Raw genomic sequence first — 19492 nt, 5'->3', positions numbered from 1 at the left:
AAAAGGCACAAGAGACAAATTCTGACAGCCAAGGGGATGATGAAGGCAAAGAAGCTGCTGAACAAACTGAGGTATCCTGTTGAGCTGGGGATGATCTGGTTCTTTTCAGACGAGAAGAACTTCTGCCTGGGCCAGTTGCACAACACTCAAAACAACAGGTGGCTTGTCTACGATTCATGTGTGTCCAACATGTCATGAAAACCATGTTACCCCAAACTGTCTCCGGTGAGGTTGACATCATGCTGCCCCACATCTTTAAAGGGTCTTAGGCTATGTGAAGCTGCTGGAGACTGTGGTTAATCCCAGGCTGGAGAGGGTTGCAGCTGGGAGGCCATATGTGCAGCAGCATGGTTCAGCTCCTTTCCATACCCCCAGAAAGAGTCAGAAGTGGTTGTAGGAAAATTTCTACAACTTCACCAGCCCCAATTTCTAGTCTTCTATAATCCCATGGATTACTATGTGTGGGGCACAATTGAGAAAGACACTGCCTGTGATACCAAAGCCAAATTGGTGGCCAAGATCAGGGAGGTGTTCAAAGGTCTTCCCAGAGACAAAGTGAAGAATGCATGTGCCAGGTTCTGGAGTGGTCTTGAGACCATGGTGGAAGCTGAGGGGAAGCTTCTTTGAATAAACTGTTATCTTCCAGCCATAATCTAGTTGGTATTTTTTGAGGTTTTAAAATACTTTTATTATTGGATGGAATATTGTGTTTTCTTTTTCTTCTATGCAAACTTTCAAATTTAGCCCAAACATCTTGCATGTATACATTTGTGTGTATATATGTATATGTGTATATATATATGTAGACCTATATGTGCGTATGTGTGTGTGTGTGTATATATATATATGTGTCTATATATGTGCATGTGTATATATGTGTGTGTACACGTGTGTGTATGTGTCTGTATATATATATATATATATATATATATATATATATATATATATATATATATATATATATATATATATATATATCCCTCCTTTATAAATCTGACGCATTCTGCATCTAAAAAATCAATAATACCATGAAGGCTGCTGTAATTAGGTGCCTCGTTAAGCAACACAACATCTGCAGTGCAATGTGACCTCACTGCATGAAGCAGTGCCTTATTCACTTGACCAGTTTCCTTCATACTCACACACACGCACACACAGTTTCTTTTTCATGCACACACCCATAGCTGCTCTATCTAGTTTGCTTTCTTTCTATATATATATATGACATTCAAACTATCTATCTGTGTGTGTGTGTGTGTGTGTGTATATATATATATATATATATGTGCAGGAATGTAGAAGCCTTGAGAGAATGTGAACTATTTCATTTTGAATGGTTTTACTCAAAGTAGAGAAACTACAAAGAATAGCAGTAAATATTGGGTTAAAAACCCTTTGAAACCCACAATTTCTGTAAACATGCTTTGGTGCAATGGGGGAATATTGGTCTTGTTTACAGATGAGGTTTTCAATCCCATGACAAGCCTTTGACTTTTTCTCTCCAAAGGAGTTTTTAACCCCAATATTTACATGCTATTGTTTGCAGCTTCTCTACTTCAAGTTCCATAGTTTAAATGAAACACACAAACCCATCCATCCAACTGTGTACTGTAATGCCTCGGTATACAAATTAATTTGTTCCTGGAGACTTCTCGTAAAGTGAAAACTCGTAAAGCAGAGCAATAATTTCCCGTAGTAGCAATGTTATAAATCATAATTTGTCCTCAGAAAAATATTTTACCTATAAAATTTATAATACTTGTAAATAAATGGCAATAAAACAACAGTAGAATATAAAGAATATTTTATGTAAAGTAAAAAGAATGTTGAGATAATTTATAATAAAAAATATTATTATTAATTATAATCGTTTTCTGAATCACTTTCACTCAGACTAGACTCGTGCACACCCTCACTTGTAGATGTGATCGCCAATTCACCAGCACTCATAGACGGACTTGTAGATTTCTTTTTAAAATACAAGTCTAGAGTTATTTGCTTAGAAGAAGCTTTTTTTCGCTCTCTCTAAATTTCTGAATAACACACAGAATCATTTGTTATGGGATTAGAAAGTTTTGAGCTTTGTTTAAAATTTGGATCTTGTGCTTGAAAAATAAAACTCATAAAGCCACGGTAAAGTTATTCTATTTATCTATCTATCTATCCATCTTTCTCCTTCCTTCCTATCTTCCTTCTTTCCTTTCTTTCTTCCTTTCTTTTACTTGTTTTAGTCATTAGATTGTGGCTATGCTGGAGCACCACTTTCAGGTAATTTAGGTAAATGAATTGATTCAGTACTTTTTTTTGTTTTTTAAGCCTGGTCTCTTCTGCATCTCTCTGCCTTTCCCAACTCTCATGCACCATTGGTCATACCCCATTCCCTATCCACCTTTCGACCCTACCCAATCTTTACAGTTGTTGCCTACTTCCCCTCCCTTCTTTAAGTCTTCCTCTCCCATATACTCTGGCAAACTCCACCCATCCGTGCGCCTTAATTCCTCTTCCCTATTTTCTTCTACACACATCCTACCTTGAGGGGCCACCTACATACCTTGTTGCTCTTTATCTCTTTGCAGCCCCTACACATCATTCCCACCTTTCTTTCTAAAGGCAAATAGCCATGTAACTCCTCAACAACAACATACTCTGAATTAAAACATAGAGCCTGTTTTTAATTAGAAATACAGTTATGAAAGGGTTAATGCATGTCTTATAGATTTCAGGAGAAACATTATTTATTTTTCTTTCCATTTTCAGTTTGAGTCATCTGATGACTTGTTCTAGAATCTGATTTGCTCTCAGTGACGTTTCCACCAAAACTGGACCAGATTAATATCATTGAGGTAAGATTAATCCTTTAGCAGTTGGATTACTCTGTCAAATGTAATGCTTATTTACACACATTGTTTGGAATTAATCATACATGATTTTATAGCTTTGAGATTTCAATGATGTGATTGTTTATTATTAGAATGACATTGTAGGGTAGGTGTGAGAGGTTTGATCTGGCCAGTTTGAACATAAACAGAGGTAAGATATTTGGGTCAAATATGCCCTATTTAAATGCCAAAGGGTTAATATTTTCATTAATTTCCTCATACCTATAGGATGGTTTAAATGTTAATGAGTTGCAACTTAATGAAACACTCATTTTTGCTTGCACTGATATAAGGCTGAGCTACACTTACCCATTGTGCTTATTGTATACATGGCTTGGTTCACTGATTTTTTGACAACAGGTACCCAGTCAGCTGAGTGTGGTACCTCAGGTAAATTGGTGTCTTAGCTAAGGAATATTTTTCTTTCGTTTGTTTAAACGGATTAAAAAACTACAATTAATCAAAAGCTCCTTCATGATCAAAAGACATTTACATATACATCTATGTCTATGTCCTGGTTGAATGAATAAGGATTAAAAGTATCTTCGTCAAGGAGATGGTGTAATGGTGAAGAGAGAACACAGATCGTCAAACAGGTTCAGCTTGGCAACAGTTTCTTTTTTAAGATTACAGTACGGTGGCTGCACTCGTCTGGAGCCCTTTCAGAAGTTATTTTTATTAGTTTCTCAAGATCTAAAGCAAGGACTCTCAACCACATGAGCTCCTTTGATTTTTATTTTATTCTGGTCGGCCCCCACAACCATTCAATGCTTAAGAATCATGTTTTATAAATACTTCTTTCAAAATTACTATTTTGTTTTTCACACATTGTGTAGGTAAAGCTATGGAAAACATTCAAGAAAGAAATTTAGCTGTTTCTTGCAAGAAACACATCTAATTCAAAACTTTTTCATGGACCCTTAATATGCTACTGTGAATCTCCAATTTACTATCTTGCTTGAGTGGACCTCAAAAAATTGTATATGAACCCCAATTGAAAACCACTGATCTTGAGAAAGACTTTTGTCTAGCAAGCTCTGCAGGCTAGGAAAACTCTAATAAATTATAAAGTGCTTCTAGTGTTTTAAAGGGTGAACTATAATTATTTAACAACAATTAGATTGGAGTTTTGTGTGTTAAAGCCAACAGAATAGTGTTGGGGTTAGGGTAAAACTGAATGGTGTCAATTAGCTGTATGTTTTAGTTGAAATGAAAAATGTCTATGAGCTGGGAGCAAATGAGCAGATTACAAGTGAACAACAGAGTTTCTATGTAGTCACTGGAATTGCTAGAAACAACAGCAAAAACTGTCTCAAATTACACTGTATCATCTTTAAAAGAAGGACACACAATATCTAAAAGAAGGTTAGAATGGTCATGGATCATCATGGAATGATCATAGGTCTGGCCTAAAGAGGAATCAGATGCGGTATGCAGGAAAGAAGACTGCAATGTTATGAATTTATGGATGAAGACAGCCAATTGCTTGACACAATCAAATGGAAATTGTAGTTGTGGCCATTACCAGTGCTGGTGGCACACGATAAGCACCATTCATTCATGTGTGGGTCGCTGCCTGACTGGCTCCCTGTGCCAGTGACATGTAAAAAGCACCCACTACACATTTGGAGTGGTTAGCTTTAGGAAGGGCATCCATCTGTAGAAACAGTGCCAGATCAGATTGGAGCCTGGTGCGGCCTCCTGGCTTGCCAGTCTCCAGTCAAACCATCCAAATCATGCAAGCATGGAAAACGGATGTTAAACAATGATGATGATGATGATGGATAGAGTTTGTGAATGAGGAATACACAGGAAGACATAAGATGGAATTATGAAGGCTGATCTCTTGAACTTCAAGATTACAAAAGATTGGGGTGACTGGTGATATGTGGTGCCTGAGAAAACCTATCCACCTTGGTGAAACTGATATATATATCATCATCATCATCATCATCGTTTAACGTCCGCTTTCCATGCTGGCATGGGTTGGACGATTTGATTGAGGAATGGTGAACCAGATGGTTACACCAGGCTCCAATCTGATTTGGCAGAGTTTCTACAGCTGGATGCCCTTCCTAACGCCAACCACTCAGAGAGTGTAGTGGGTGCTTTTACGTGCACTGGCACAAAGGCCAGTCAGGAGGTACTGGCAACGGCAATGCTCAAAATGGTGTATTTTACGTGCCACCTGCACAGGAGCCAGTCCAGCGGCACTGGCAACAATTTCACTCGAATGCTTTTTTCACGTGCCAGGAACGCGAAGCTGCAGCACAAGTGCCAGGAAGGCGACACTGGTAACGATATATATATATATATATACACATAACTAGGCCACTTGTGAAATTTCTATGTCAAATCATCTCCACAACTTTTTCATCTCACTATCTCTAATCCCTCCATCACTTGTCGAACTTCAATGTTCTGCTACTGTAATTAAATTAGAGTAGAACTACATATTTCATCATTTTCTTTTTCTGTGATACCTTCTGTTACCATTCTCACATTGAATCTCTTCACATCCATCTTTTGTTCTTAACATTATCCCTCTCCACTCATATCTTACTTTGATCACCCTCCTATGCTACTAAATTATCTGTTCCTCTCCACCACCAAATAAGCTCACTAGTGTTAGCATCAAGAATTGCACTCTGTAAAGTGGTTGGTAATAGGAAGGGCATCCAACCATAAAAACCATGCCAAAGCACAATGCAGCCTTCAAATCCATCAGATCCTGTCAATTTGTCCAACCAATGCCAGACAAAAGTTAAAAGATGATGATGACGATCTTCTTTCTACTTACTTTGGTCAACCTGAGGCTACAGAAGACACCCATGGTGGCTGAACCTGAAAGCATGTGTTGGTGATGTGAACCTCTCAGCCACATGGCCATGTCTACAGCTGTTGTTTAATGTCAGGTCAGCTCTTTGAGTAGACCTGTAATGAAAATATTCCAACTGCAACAAAGTGCTTTTAAAGGTATCCTACCTTGTTTAAGATGATACAGTGTGATCTGAGGTAAATTTGGCTGCTATTGTTTGCTCACACAGAGGCTCTCCTATTGGCTTATATCAGCAACAGTATAAGGGATGGGTATTTTCTCAGTTTGCAGTGTTGAAACCAAATCCTTTTATAGGAAAAACCTTTGAGAGACCAATGTTTCCTATGATAGAGAAAACATCTTAACAGCACCAAAAGACTACTGAGATAATTTAGTTTAGCTGCCATTGTTGTGAATGATTGGGTGTGCCAGTTGATATGTTGCTGGTCATGATGCTTTCACAGATTCCCATGACTCTCTGTTGCCATCCGATTCTATTATTCTGAATTTGAATCGGAAGCTTGAGCCATAGTGAATCTTTCATTAGCTGATTACACAGCCATGGACGCCAAGGAATGTGTTGCAGTTACTCTTTTGATAAAGCCTGGTGATCCTGACCATTGATCTTCTGGGATTCCTCCACCCAGCATCAATGTAAAAAACACCATTGGCTCAGTTGAGCTTTTCTACTTCCTCTTCACAATCCACCATGCTGCACTCCCATGATTTTGTTGTACCCCTAGCAAATGGGTGGCCAAACTGCTGATATACCTTGTCAAAATCAACTCATAACTATGCAGGGGACGGTTGTCGTTCTGTGAGGTATTTTCAAAATGCCCACATACCCAAGAATTAGCATTATGCTAATTCTTGATTGGTTGAGAACAATTACCTTAATTAATTCAATTGTAAATTTAATTGATGAGTGTGAATTGACTTTGTCAGCAGACTATGAATTTTGTTTTCCTTTTATCAGGAAAGATTCATGTATAAAGATTATAAAACTTCTTTTATGTTGTATTGTCGTTTGTCAGCAGCTAATAAGAACTCAATGAAAGCCAATCTATTGCAAATTTTCACAATTTAATTTCTATGCTAAGAGATATTTGGTTATCCTATTGCTGTTAGTTTGTTCTCAATAGTTTAAGGTGATGGAACTCAGTGAAATTAACTATTTTGGTCAGATTTAGTTGTTTTGACTCAGTACAAAACTAATTGTTATTGGAGGGCAAGAATACATTTAATTGTATTGACACTAATCTAGAGAAGCTGAGGTTTTGTGACTTTTATTTTACCTGAGTAAGAGAGAGAGAGTGAGAGAGTGAGAGAGAAAGAAATTGATATTAAATGGAAGGTTAGGTAATACAGGAAGAGGATGAAAGGGAGAATAATCAACACCAACAATTTGAACTCCAGAGGGAAAAGTTTATCTAAGTGAGCTAAGAATCTAGGGGATTGAGAGTATATATTATAAATTATTTTAGTCCCTTGCTCAGCCATTCCAGTTATAAGATATAAACTAATAATTCTCAACTATTACTATCACTACCCTTCCACCAACCACCCTTTACTACCACTCATCCTCCTGATTCATTTTTGCTTTTATGTAAACTCAGTCCTGTGAGGCTTATAAAACATTAAGTAGAGCTTTTGAGGTTTGCAGTATATTATAGGCTTCATCTCCTCATGATACCTATTTAGAGTTAAGTAACTGAGTCAGTGATGGTTCATTGGTCATTGATACTACGGACTACTACTGATACTCAACGACTTGTGTTGCCCTTGGCAAACAGTTATATATTGTGTCAATTTAGACTCATCATCATTTAATGTCTGTCTTCTTGGCTATTCAATTGAAATACTTTATAGTTGGTCCAAGCTTAGTATTATCCTATGTTTTGATACTGGTTTAACAGTTTTATACTCTCAGCTCCATCTAATTAGAATGATAGTTTGGTTAGAATTTTGTGTTAAGCCATAATGAGAAAATCTGACTGACAAAAAGGACTTTTTTATAAACAAATTTGGAAATGTAGATGAGTAAACTCACAAAAGTTGTATATTTGAATAAGTTGAAAATATTCAATTCAGACGATGTGTTTAAGAAAAGGTTATGCAATCAGGATTTTGCTAAAGGTATATTTTGGGGTTTGGGATAATACCAATGTGTCTTGAGTTTAACCTGTAACAAGCATAAAACAATAAATTAAAGTCACACACTCTTTCTCCGACACAGTCATGCCTGCACTTATACTCCTTTTGTGTTAGTACACTGCACTCGTTCAAAAGGTGATGGATACTGTTGTCCTCTTTTCCTGCAGATTCTACATTTGCTGTTTGACTGAGTTTCCTTAATCTTTGCTTTTATCAGATTTGTTCTAATGGTTTGTTTCTGAATAGTTATAATTAGTGTTTTGATCTCTCATTTCTGTCAGCCAGAGCCAGTGTTGTTGTTGTTGTTGTTGCATATATCAAATAGTTTTGGGCCTAGCCACAAGAAATCATTATTATATTTACTCTTTTACTTGTTTCAGTCATTTGACTGTGGCCATGCTGGAGCACCGCTTTTAGTCGAGCAAATCGACCCCAGGACTTACTCTTTGTAAGCCTAGTACTTATTCTATCGGGCTCTTTTTGCTGAACCGTTAAGTTACAGGGACGTAAACACATGTCAAGCGATGTTGGGGGGGACAAACATATACACACACATACATATACATATACATATATACGACAGGCTTCTTTCAGCTACTTGTATGTATTAAAAATAATTGATGAAAATATGTTCTATCTGAAATCGTTGTTTTATCCTCAAGTATAAATGTAGCAGCTACTGGTTCTAGAATCCAGAAGCTATGACCTAAATATCAATATTTTTAAGGAGACAATGGGTTTCTTATCCAGCTTCTTCAATTTGTGCTAAGCAGTTATGTTTTTTTTTTTTTTTTATACAAAGAGACTTTTTTTTTGTAAAAGGAAAATCTCTTTTGACTTTTGTCAAGTAGAGCCATATTTCAGTGACTTGAAACAAATTTTATATCTACTTGGTTTTTAATCATTTATATAAATATTTATAAAATATTTCAAAGAAAAAAATTGCAACAAACATTCTCTGAGATTAATATAACAAATAGGAACTGATATAAACAGTTGACTCTTTTGAAGACATTTTTTGTAGTGATAGCAGCAATAGTAGTAATTGTTGTGGTCACGTTGGTGATAGCATTAGTCAGAAAATGGCAACTTGTTTTATTTTAATTTAAGCCTCCTCCTCCTTATTGGAAATGGTCTAATATCATCTCTGTTCCAAGATGAATGGAACAGCTCCACACATCACCATGTTTTTCTTCAAGTGGCTGCAGCCAAGATATATTTCACTAGACTATGCCATTAGTTTTGGTTGGCCCCCAATTCCATGTTGTGTATCTCTGCCAATGATGTCGATGTAGTTGAGTGGTCATCATTCTTTGTTGGTGTGGGGATAGTTCAAAACTATATAATATCCAATATGGTCTGTTGTTCAGCACAAGAGCATTGGCCAGCAAAGCTTTCTTTGCATTGAGCAACAATAGCAGAAATGGGTGGAGTATTTCCATAGATCTCTCTGGTCTTGTGCCTACACCATAAGATGTTTTAAGCCCTCACAAAAAGCCTCAATGAGGATGACAACTACCTGCCAACATGCCCCAATGATGGCACACAAACAGGTTAGCCAAGGGTGGCATCTTTTTCCTTCAATTTCACCCCTACATTCCTGGAGTTGTCCGGAGGGGGGGGGGGTTCAAAGAAGTTAGTCACTTCAAGGAGAGGTAGTGTCCTATTGGTCCCATCAGCATCACTTGTGTATCCCAGTGTCCTTATCTTATTATAAGCTACAACAGTATCTAGAGGGGTTTCACTACACTTTCTTGTTTTCACAGTATTCCTACATTCTGAAGTTTAGAATCTGTAATAAATTTAATCCTTTCACTTTAACCACGTCTACCGAGAGTCTCTTTATAATATCTTGCATTATTATTATTGAATATTCTTTGATTAGCAGAAAGGTGGGATACTTTAATTGATAGGTTTCTGACTCATCAGTAATGGACCTGATGTAATTCTAAATCTCTGGATGTAAGGGGAGACTCTGGTTTGGTTTGTGGTAGGGTTAATGATAATACAGTTTGGAATCTAGGTTTAATGTAACATCTAAACAAGTTAGCTATTTGGTTAAACTTTTTGAAAGAGATAGATAGGTTCGAGTTTCTAAAGAAAGAGTAGACATATTTTCTCAGCTTTCTAATTCAGCAGAGCATCATTCCCATGCAGTCTGTTTCTAACCCCACCCCCAGGTTCAGAAAAATTCCTTCCATTTGTATATACAGACCTCACTGGTCAAATGCCTCCATAGTAATGCCAATTTCATTTACCTTAGATATTCTATACCAATATTTCCTCCTGGAAAGAGATATGCATTCTCCCAAGCTAAAACAATAGTCTCCATCCTGTCTTTGGTCATATTTGTGCTCTTCGTGACCTTGTTTAGTAAAAATCGGGGAAACGGACAGGTAGTAGTTTTCTCTGTCAAATTGCACAAATGAAGTTCAGTCTTTATTATTCAGGTTCTCAAATCAATGGACAGCCTCACCAGTGCATTGCTACAGTTGTGTGTCTGTACATATGTGTTTGTGTATATGTATCTGTTTGTCATTCTGTCTGTCTGTCTGTCTGTCTGTCTGTCTATTTATATTGGTGACACAAGTGTGTTTATGAGTAGATAAGTGAACTAATAACAGATCCTCTATATGCTTGATCTGTTAGAAATAGCTAAAGCTCCCTCAAATTTTACTTTACCATCTTAAAGCAGAAAGGCCACATTGGATAAGGTAGTTCTTGCTAGATAAATGATGGGATCGTTACAGCTGGAATGTCTTTGATCAAAGTTCTTCTTAGTCAGGGCGGTCTTGAAGTCTTATTCCTTGACTAAAGGTAACACTAGAATGACTGTAACAGAGTTGGAGCTCACCATTAATCACTGAGTTTTCTTTTCTATTAATTTCCTCTTATTATATTTACTGTAACGAGCCATTTACTCATGAATGTCTGTCAAATACAAATAAAAGGATTTTTTCTTTTCTGAGACCACTTCCAATAAAATCAGACTTTCTTAAAATTTTACATTCATTTTACAGACATTTCTATATTTTTCTTTTTTATTTTTTTCTAAATTTTAATTTTTGGTTTAAAGACAGAGGCAGCCTAAAATATATATCTGTTATTGGACATGATGGATCCAGAGGACAACCTTTGACATCGGTCAGGTTGTTAGGCAAAATAATGTAGAGTATGGTATTTGAATCAATTAAATGTTTCGTCTGATTATGACTGCTGCATCATATTATATCTGTTATAAATTCACTTTCTGCCTTGGTTTCCAAGATTCTCCAGAGAATCTCATGGTCAGTGACTATATCATTATCATCATCATCATCATCGTATATAGTCGCACTACTTCCTTTTCTGTAGAAGCACATGGCTGAGTGGTTAGAGCAGTGGACTCATGGTCAAGGGATTGCAGGTTCGAATCTCAGATTGGCAGTGTGTGTGTGTTTATGAGCGAAACACTTAAGCTCCACATGGCTCCAGCAGACGCTAATGGCGAACCTCTGCTGACTCTTTCGCCACAACTTTCTCTCTCTCTTTCCTCCTGCATCTAGTAGCTCACCTGCAACAGACCGGCGTCCTGTCCAGGTGGGGAACCTACATGCCAATGAAACCAGGAAACTGGCCTTTATGAACCAGACATGGCTCAAGAAGGAGCAAACAACAACACTTCTTTTCCTGTTTTTCTTTTTTGAACAATTATTTGAATAGTAATAATAATAATGATAATGATAATAATACTACTACTACTACTAATAATAATAATAATAATGTACTGAGAAGAGCATTATCGCTGTGAAAACAACATCCATTCATGAACTTTTTTTTTTCTTAACTACATGTTTTACCTGTGAATTTGCGTGTGTGAACTGGGAATGCATACAACGAGTTTCTCTGCCGTAGGTGTACGGAAAACACTCGGCGAGAAATGGAAGAAAATTTGAAGAAAGAAGAAGAAAAAACAACATAATAATAATAATATATGTCCTTGGAGACAGTATCAGAAGGCATCAAGAGGAATATAAAGGAAATTGGAATAGAGTCCCCAGTAGAAATATTACAAAAGGTTTGCCTCCTTGGCATGGCCAGAATAAACAGGAAAGTATCAGATAATTGAAAAGAACAAATAGCATGGTACTGTAGGCTGCAGGGAGTTAGCCTGTTGCACATGCAAGACCCCAGGAGCTCCAACAAAACTTGTGATAAAGAGAAGATAATAATAATGATAATAATTTATGCCCTGATGTAGTACCAGGCACTGACTCTCATGGCTTCTAATCTTAACTGATTGGAAGTGTTATCATGTACATTGTTTTGTCTTGGTATAAAAGATGGACTACAACAAATATTCTGCTTAATACCACAGATTTGCTTGTAACCTTAATGATTTGAGCTTGTCCTTTGGTGGCTGACAATATATGCATCTCTGATCATGAGCAGAAGTAGTGGGGGAGCATGATAGCCATGTGTTGAGAGGAATCCTTTGGAGGTTGAAGAAAATTCTAACTGGGCTCCACCTGCAAAATCATGCACCATTTATCTTGGTTTGAGATCACCATGTCGTGCACATATGGTTGTGATGCATGTGCCTGATGTACTCTTATCAAATGGGTAGTCATATTGGGTATACTGGGCTTTGTATATTTTACCCCAATGTCATTTTGATGGCATGCACTGCTCTCTCACTCAATAATAATAATTAAATTGAGGAAAAAAAGGAAACCAAAGTTATAGATATTGTAATGCCTGGGGATGCATGCATAAGTGATAAAGAACTAGAAAAGATGGAAAAGTAGAGACTCCTAAAAGATGAAATTGCAAGAATGTGGAGTATGAAGAGAGTGTTTGTAGGAGCATTCAGTGCACTAACAACCAAGTTTGAGAAATATGTCAGAGAAATTGGAATTGAGATGAGAGCAGAGCAAGACCAAAAGACTGCTGGGGACAGTTAGGATTTTGAGATTGGTACCTGGATGTTGAATGCCTCCCATGATAATTAACACCTGAGTATCAAAGTTAATAATGTGTGGAAAGAGACCCTGTGAGATGTCTGACAACAGGCTGCTGCCCCCTCTCATAGAATCAACCAGAGCAAACAAGACCAAGCACTCTGCGAAGTAAAACACCACCACCACCAGAAACTGAAAGAAGCCCATCATATATATGTGTGTGTGTGTGTGTTTGTATTTATGTTTGTCCCTCCCACCACTGCTTGACAACTGGTGTTGGTGTGTTTACATCCTTATAACTTAGCAGTTTGGCAAAAGAGAATGGTAGAATAATTACCGGGCTTAAAAATAATAAATATTGAGGTTGATTCTTGCAACTAAAATTGCTCAAGGTAGTGCCCCAGCATGATCGCAGTCTATTGACTGAAACAAGCAAAAGATAAATGATAGACACAAAAACCTTGGATAAGAAATATCAAATTAAATTCTTTGTTTTTTAAAAATTAATTGAAACAAAGGCAGTGTACTTCAGCAGATATTTGGTAACAAAAGGGCTAAAAAAAAACTACAACAACCCTAATATCATCATCATCATTGTTTAACATCTGCTTTCCATGCTGGCATGGGTTGGACGGTTTGACTGAGGACTGGCAAGCCAGGAGGCTGTACCAGGCTCCAATCTGATCTGGCAAGGTTTCTACAGCTGGATGCCCTTCCTAATGCCAACCACTCTGAGAGTGTGATGGGTGCTTTTTACATGCCACTAGCACGGGGCTAGTCAGGCGGCACTGGCATCGACCACGCTCAAATGGTGCTTTTTATGTACCACTGGTACAGGAGCCAGTCAGGTGGCACTGGCAACAACCACACTCTGTCAAATTCAGTGGAATCAGCTTCGGCCTTCTTGTAGCTTAGATTTAATTTTTATATATTTTTGAATGGTGTTTTGAAACTAGATTGAAACCAAATTCCCTGAATGTTAAATGACTTCGCCATTAGCTTTACTGGTCACCTCTTTAAGTCCACTGTAGACATGAGGACACCTAATTCTGCATTATGTCAAAACAAAATTGGTACAAAGGCATTTTTTTTTCTGGATGAATTACCAGCAAAAGACTTATGCCAGAGAAGGAATCTAATCTGAACCACTTAATACTGCAGAAATCCAAAATCAAAGATTGGCCTTTATGGATTCTTGTAATTCTTGACAGGAATATTTTTTTCATCTTTAAACTGCTCTAAGATTCAGTGAAGCAATCGTTTTTATGATCCTGTTAAAAGATTTAGTTTTCCTCTTTATCTGACTTCATTTTATTCTATCACAAACAACTCAAACAAAATATAATGGAACAAATTTCCAAAATGTAGAATTTTCAGGAAACTGAAGGATTTCCATTTTCATTTATATTTTATCTCATTCTTCTCCTTTATTTCTTTCTGTGATCTATTAATTCACAGGTTACTGATAAAGACATTAAGAAAACAAATGTTTATTAACTGCACAAAATGACAGCACCCACTTTCTATGTATAAATCTTTACTAACTCCATCACAGAGGAGATAGTAGCGGCAGTGGTACCGGTAAATAACGGTGGTAATGGTGACTGTTGTTGTCGTTGTCATTATCATCATCATCAACTCTTACTATGTTGCTAAGTGCTGTTTCAAGTTAAACCTCCTCTTTGCATCACTTTAACCTAACAAGTTTATCAGAACATTCCCTCTCTCTCTGTACACACACACACACACACACACACACACACTCACACACATGTTTGGGATTCAGTCCCATTGTGCAGCAACTTGAATAAATGTCTTCTGCTATAGCCTTGGCCCAACTGAAGCCTTGTGAGTGAATTTGGTTGGTAGCTAAAGAAAAGAAACCCATTGTATAAATATATGTATGTATATACAACATATGCCTGTATGTATGTAATGTATGTAGCTAGGTTAGTAAGTATGTATCATCATCGTCATCGTTGTTTAACGTCTGTTTTCCATGCTGGTATGGGTTGGACAGTTTTCTTTTGATGTAATGTGATAGTTGTAAACGAGGATAACCAGCATCTAAACAGTAACCTTCATTTCTGGTCTTCTGTGAAATCATCTCCAACTACAGCAAATTTATTACCTTATTTGGAAATGGGAAGAGCATCTGGCTATCGAAAATCTGCCTCTACGAATTCTGCCTGACCCATGAAAGCATGGAAATGTTAAAATGATGATATCATCATCATTGTTTTAACATCCACTTTTCCATGTTTATATTGGTCAGACGGATTCTATGACTGGATGCTCTTTCTGTTGCCAACTATCACTTGTAATATTTCCCCATGGCTAGACATTTTTCATGGAAGAGTGTATGCTTGTATGATGGTGTGTGTGTGTGTGTGTGTAATTATACATTTGGTGGCGTTTATCTACACAGCACAACTGATGAACACAATTAGAGTATGATCTGTCTTTGAAATTTATGCTTTTCTCCTTTTTATTGTAAATAGGAGTTGCTCTTAAGGATCATTTCGTTTTAACCAACAATGTATGTATATATATATATATATATATATATATATATATATGGCCGTTTTTGTGCGGGTGACACGTAAAAGCACCCACTACACTCTCTGAGTGGTTGGCGTTAGGAAGGGCATCCAGCTGTAGAAACTCTGCCAAATTAGATTGGAGCCTGGTGTTGCCATCCGGTTTCACCAGTCCTCAGTCAGATCGTCCAACCCATGCTAGCATGGAAGGCGGACGTTAAACGACGATGATGATGATGATGATATATATATGCATTTGTCTTCCACTGGATTTTAATGCAATGTAATAACCTGTCAAATGTTTAATGACTTGTTATTAATTGAGCTCTTAATTACTGTGATCTATCCTTTGATGTTTATACACAAATTATACAGCCAACACATAGACACACATACACACGCACGCATGTACACACGCCCCCCCCCCAATCAATAAGCTAAATTGTATTTATTGTTGTTTAGATCTATGTCTCATTTCTGATTGACCAAATTTGATGGAAGATGCTTCTATTGAGGTTGATGTTATTGTTTGGTTTTGTGTCCCCCAAACATTGTATGTGTACATAATCCAGTGTTCCTGTCACTCAGCACTTTCTGCAATGCTAGTTTCTTTGAAGGCAACCATCCAGAGACCTCCTGATGATCAATTTGGTGGTGAGGACTTAATACATAACATACAGAGTTATCCCCGATGACATGTTTTTATTGCATCCATCAACTTGCAAATTATTCTAGTGGACCATTAGTTGTGCTGATCTCTCCAGTCTTGAAGAATCTGTGAAGAGCTGGATGCAGCTCCTTTCTACTGATCAAAAATGGAAATCCCCTCCACAGAGAACATCTATCTCTAAACCATAGTCACTAGAGTTGAACTCAGTACTACTAGCTTTCAAAATACTTGTTAATTTTATCATTTTTTTAGAGAGTGCTTCTTATTGTGTATTACCTAATTGTAGTTAAGTTGAGAGTTAAGTGTCTAAGTTACATACTGTGTCTGATATACTGTTTAACTCTACCACCTGGTCCTTATGTGTCACTAATGTACAACTTATAGACCAGTATAACACTACCTCCAACACCACCATTACCTCCTAGTCCTTACATGCTCATAGTAATATACAACAGACCTATGCTATTATCTCTTACACTACCATCACCACCTGACCAGATTCCTAATTCCCTCCATAATCTGCAAATATTCAGACTGGATATTGTGACCTATCAACATGGTGACCACTGCCCCTTGTTTCTTGACCATCTTATTAAAAAGAAAATTACAAGAAAGGAATTGCTGACCACTTGTCCTGTTATCTGGGATTCCATCAACTCAGCCATCATTTTACATTATAAATTAGCTTCATGAAATAAGATGCCATTTTCAGTTTATAAATCTGTAAATCGTAGAAGCATCTCTGTAAATTCTTGAACTTTTGTCTTTCATTTTGTTTTTATCTTTTTATATTTCTCCAGCTGCTGTAAAGAATATTTATTTTCATTGGCATTTTCTTACTTTATTTCTTCCTACCATGTTTAGCTCTACACATTTCTTAGTTAAGCTTTTAACATATTATCTTACAACACTACTCTTTTTTCCACCCTGATTTTTCTCTCTTCTTTTTTTTTTCCCTGCCCCACCTTTCTGGCATTTTCACTTCTACTTTTCTCTTTTCTAAACCCTTGTCACTCCCTCACCCCCATCACCTCACCTACATGCTTTAGTTTAGTGAATGTTCAGTGTAGTAATCAACTACTTGGGCTGATAGTAGTGACTCACTGATGCTAAGTGTTGACATTTTGACCACAAGTAGTGTTGAATTGACTACAAATGCAGCGTATGGCTACTGTTATGTCTTCCTTGCCCATAATGTAGCCTCTTTCACCATTTCTACCTCTCTTTCATGGTAATTGGGAACATACTTCAACTAACCAATCAGCACAGAAATATTATTCTCTGCTACTGTTAATCTGGTTCCTGTTGTTACTAGTCGACCAAATCAATAATAATTCAGCGAGAGACAAGTTGCTTTAGTCTGCTGCATCAATCTTAAAAGCACCGCAGTTGACGATGTAGACGTAATACTATTTCTTTGTCATCTCATTAAACTTACATTTCTGCTAGCTTAGATAAGTTGTGTTCATTTTATTACTCAACACAAAGATGATAGAATTTGATTGTAGCAGACATTACTGGACAAAAAATTTATCATATAAATATAACAATGTGTATGTGTGTGTGTATGTTAAAAGAGGCATTAGTGTGTCAATTTTACTCTGAAAAATTTGCCTTATTCTGTGAAATATTGTCTTCACATTTGCCATTCTATATTTCATGACAATTGTCTGTATTCTCTATTTCTCTGTATTTCCCCTCCAGTCTATTTTTATTCCAGTTAATTTGAGTATCTTGTATACAATTTTCGCTGTTCTCTCTATAAGGTCATTATGCCAAATCTGCCTCCACCACCATTACATGCAAAACTATTCCTCCAACTTCTGACTTTAATGTTTCCTATATTACAGTCACATGAATCTGTCAGCATTCTGGAAACTAATTAAATCTTGTAAAAATATGATAGGGTGAAATTTGCTAAAAACATTTCCAATTTGAAGATAAAAGATTAAAAGTAAAAGTAATAGAAACTTGCTTTCCAAAATACATTAATTATTTACAAAGCTATTTCAATGTTCAGTTCCAGTTGTCTACGTTTTGCTTCGAATAATTTGTTTATAACACTGACTGCTCAGAAGTTTTACTTGTAGCTTATTTATTCTTTTATTCTTTTACTTGTTTCGGTCATTAGACTGTGGCCATGCTGGGGCACCACCTCGAAGAATTTTAATTGAACGAATCAACCACACTACTTATTTTTTAAGCCTAGTACTTATTCTACCAATCTGTTTTGCCAAACTGCTAAGTTATGGGGACATAAACACAACACCAATTGTCAAGTGGTGGTGGGAACACACACACACACACACGGTCTATACAACAGGCTTCTTTCAGTTTCTGTCTACCAAACCCATTCACAAGGCATTGGTTGGCTCAAGGCTATAGTAGAAAACATTTGTCCAAGGTGACATGCAGTGGGACTGAACTTGGAACTGTGTGGCTGGGAAGCTAACTTCTTACAACACTGCCATGCCTGTGTCTATATATATATATATATCTATATATGCATATATAAAATGTATGTTTGTATATATGCATGTGTGTGCATACTTGTGTGTTTGTGTTAATATTTGTCTCCCATGCTCACCTGAAAATAGCACTGAGCTACAAACAGTGATCTTTGTAGATAATGTCCTTTCAACAAATTGCTTGCTAGTTCCATGCTTTTGAAAAACTGATAGGAAGGACATCTGGCTGTAAAAGGCCTCACTAATATATTGACATATCTGACCCATGAATGAATAGAAAAATAAGTGTAAAATGAATGAATGATGTGTGTGTGTGTGTGTGTGTGTGCACGCACACATATGGTTGTGGGCTTTAGGTTTGGTCCTACTTCATAGCTTCTTAGGAATGTGTTGTCTAAAATAGCCTCAAGCTGACCAATGTCTTGTGAATGGAAATGGTTGATGAAAACAATCCAGAAGCTTGCCATCTGATGTGTATCATTCAACTACGGTAGTAGTTGAATAATATTCTTAAGGGCGCAGTTTACTCACATGCAGCATCATTCAGAGCTTGTCGCTAATTCAGTTCTTAACTAAATTGAAAACTGTTAACATTTTTGAAGAGGACTGGTCCCTAGCTACGTTTTGACATTAAAAAATTGAGATTTGATCCTAGGAGAGTAAGTAACATCACCAATCAAGTTTAGATCTAAATAACTTTTTTATTTTAAAAGCAAAATATATTTATTTTAGCTTCAATGACAGAAAAAAACATGGAGAATTTCATAATTTTGTTCTCATGCAACAAAAATTTATATCAAAAAAGTTGTGAGGTAAAATATCATGAAAAAAAGTATAAGTAAGGCAAAAAATTGGATTTAAGTATAATTTACTTTTTTATAATCTAAAAACAAACTATATTTTAGTTAAGTTTAAATGATAGAGCTCAAATTGAGGAATTTCATGGTTTCAATCTCATGCAATTAAGTTTTAAAAGAAAAAAGTTGAGTGTTTGTTTCCCAAATTTGTGGGTGATAATATAGT

General features: G+C 36.7%; 1 protein-coding gene across 2 annotated transcripts in view; it reads left to right on the top strand.

The window, feature by feature from the left end:
* LOC128247059 (FK506-binding protein 5-like) overlaps nucleotides 1–19492 on the top strand; it is a 117787-nt gene that overhangs the window by 43704 nt on the left and 54591 nt on the right. For both annotated transcript variants that reach the window (XM_052965837.1, XM_052965838.1), the window contains one exon: nucleotides 2758–2843. The gene's annotated coding sequence lies outside the window, so the exon portion shown is untranslated. The remainder of the gene's footprint in view (nucleotides 1–2757; nucleotides 2844–19492) is intronic.

Source organism: Octopus bimaculoides, chromosome 2, assembly GCF_001194135.2.
Source record: "Octopus bimaculoides isolate UCB-OBI-ISO-001 chromosome 2, ASM119413v2, whole genome shotgun sequence".
Classification (NCBI taxonomy): domain Eukaryota; kingdom Metazoa; phylum Mollusca; class Cephalopoda; order Octopoda; family Octopodidae; genus Octopus; species Octopus bimaculoides.
This window is presented reverse-complemented; position numbering and strand designations above follow the sequence as displayed.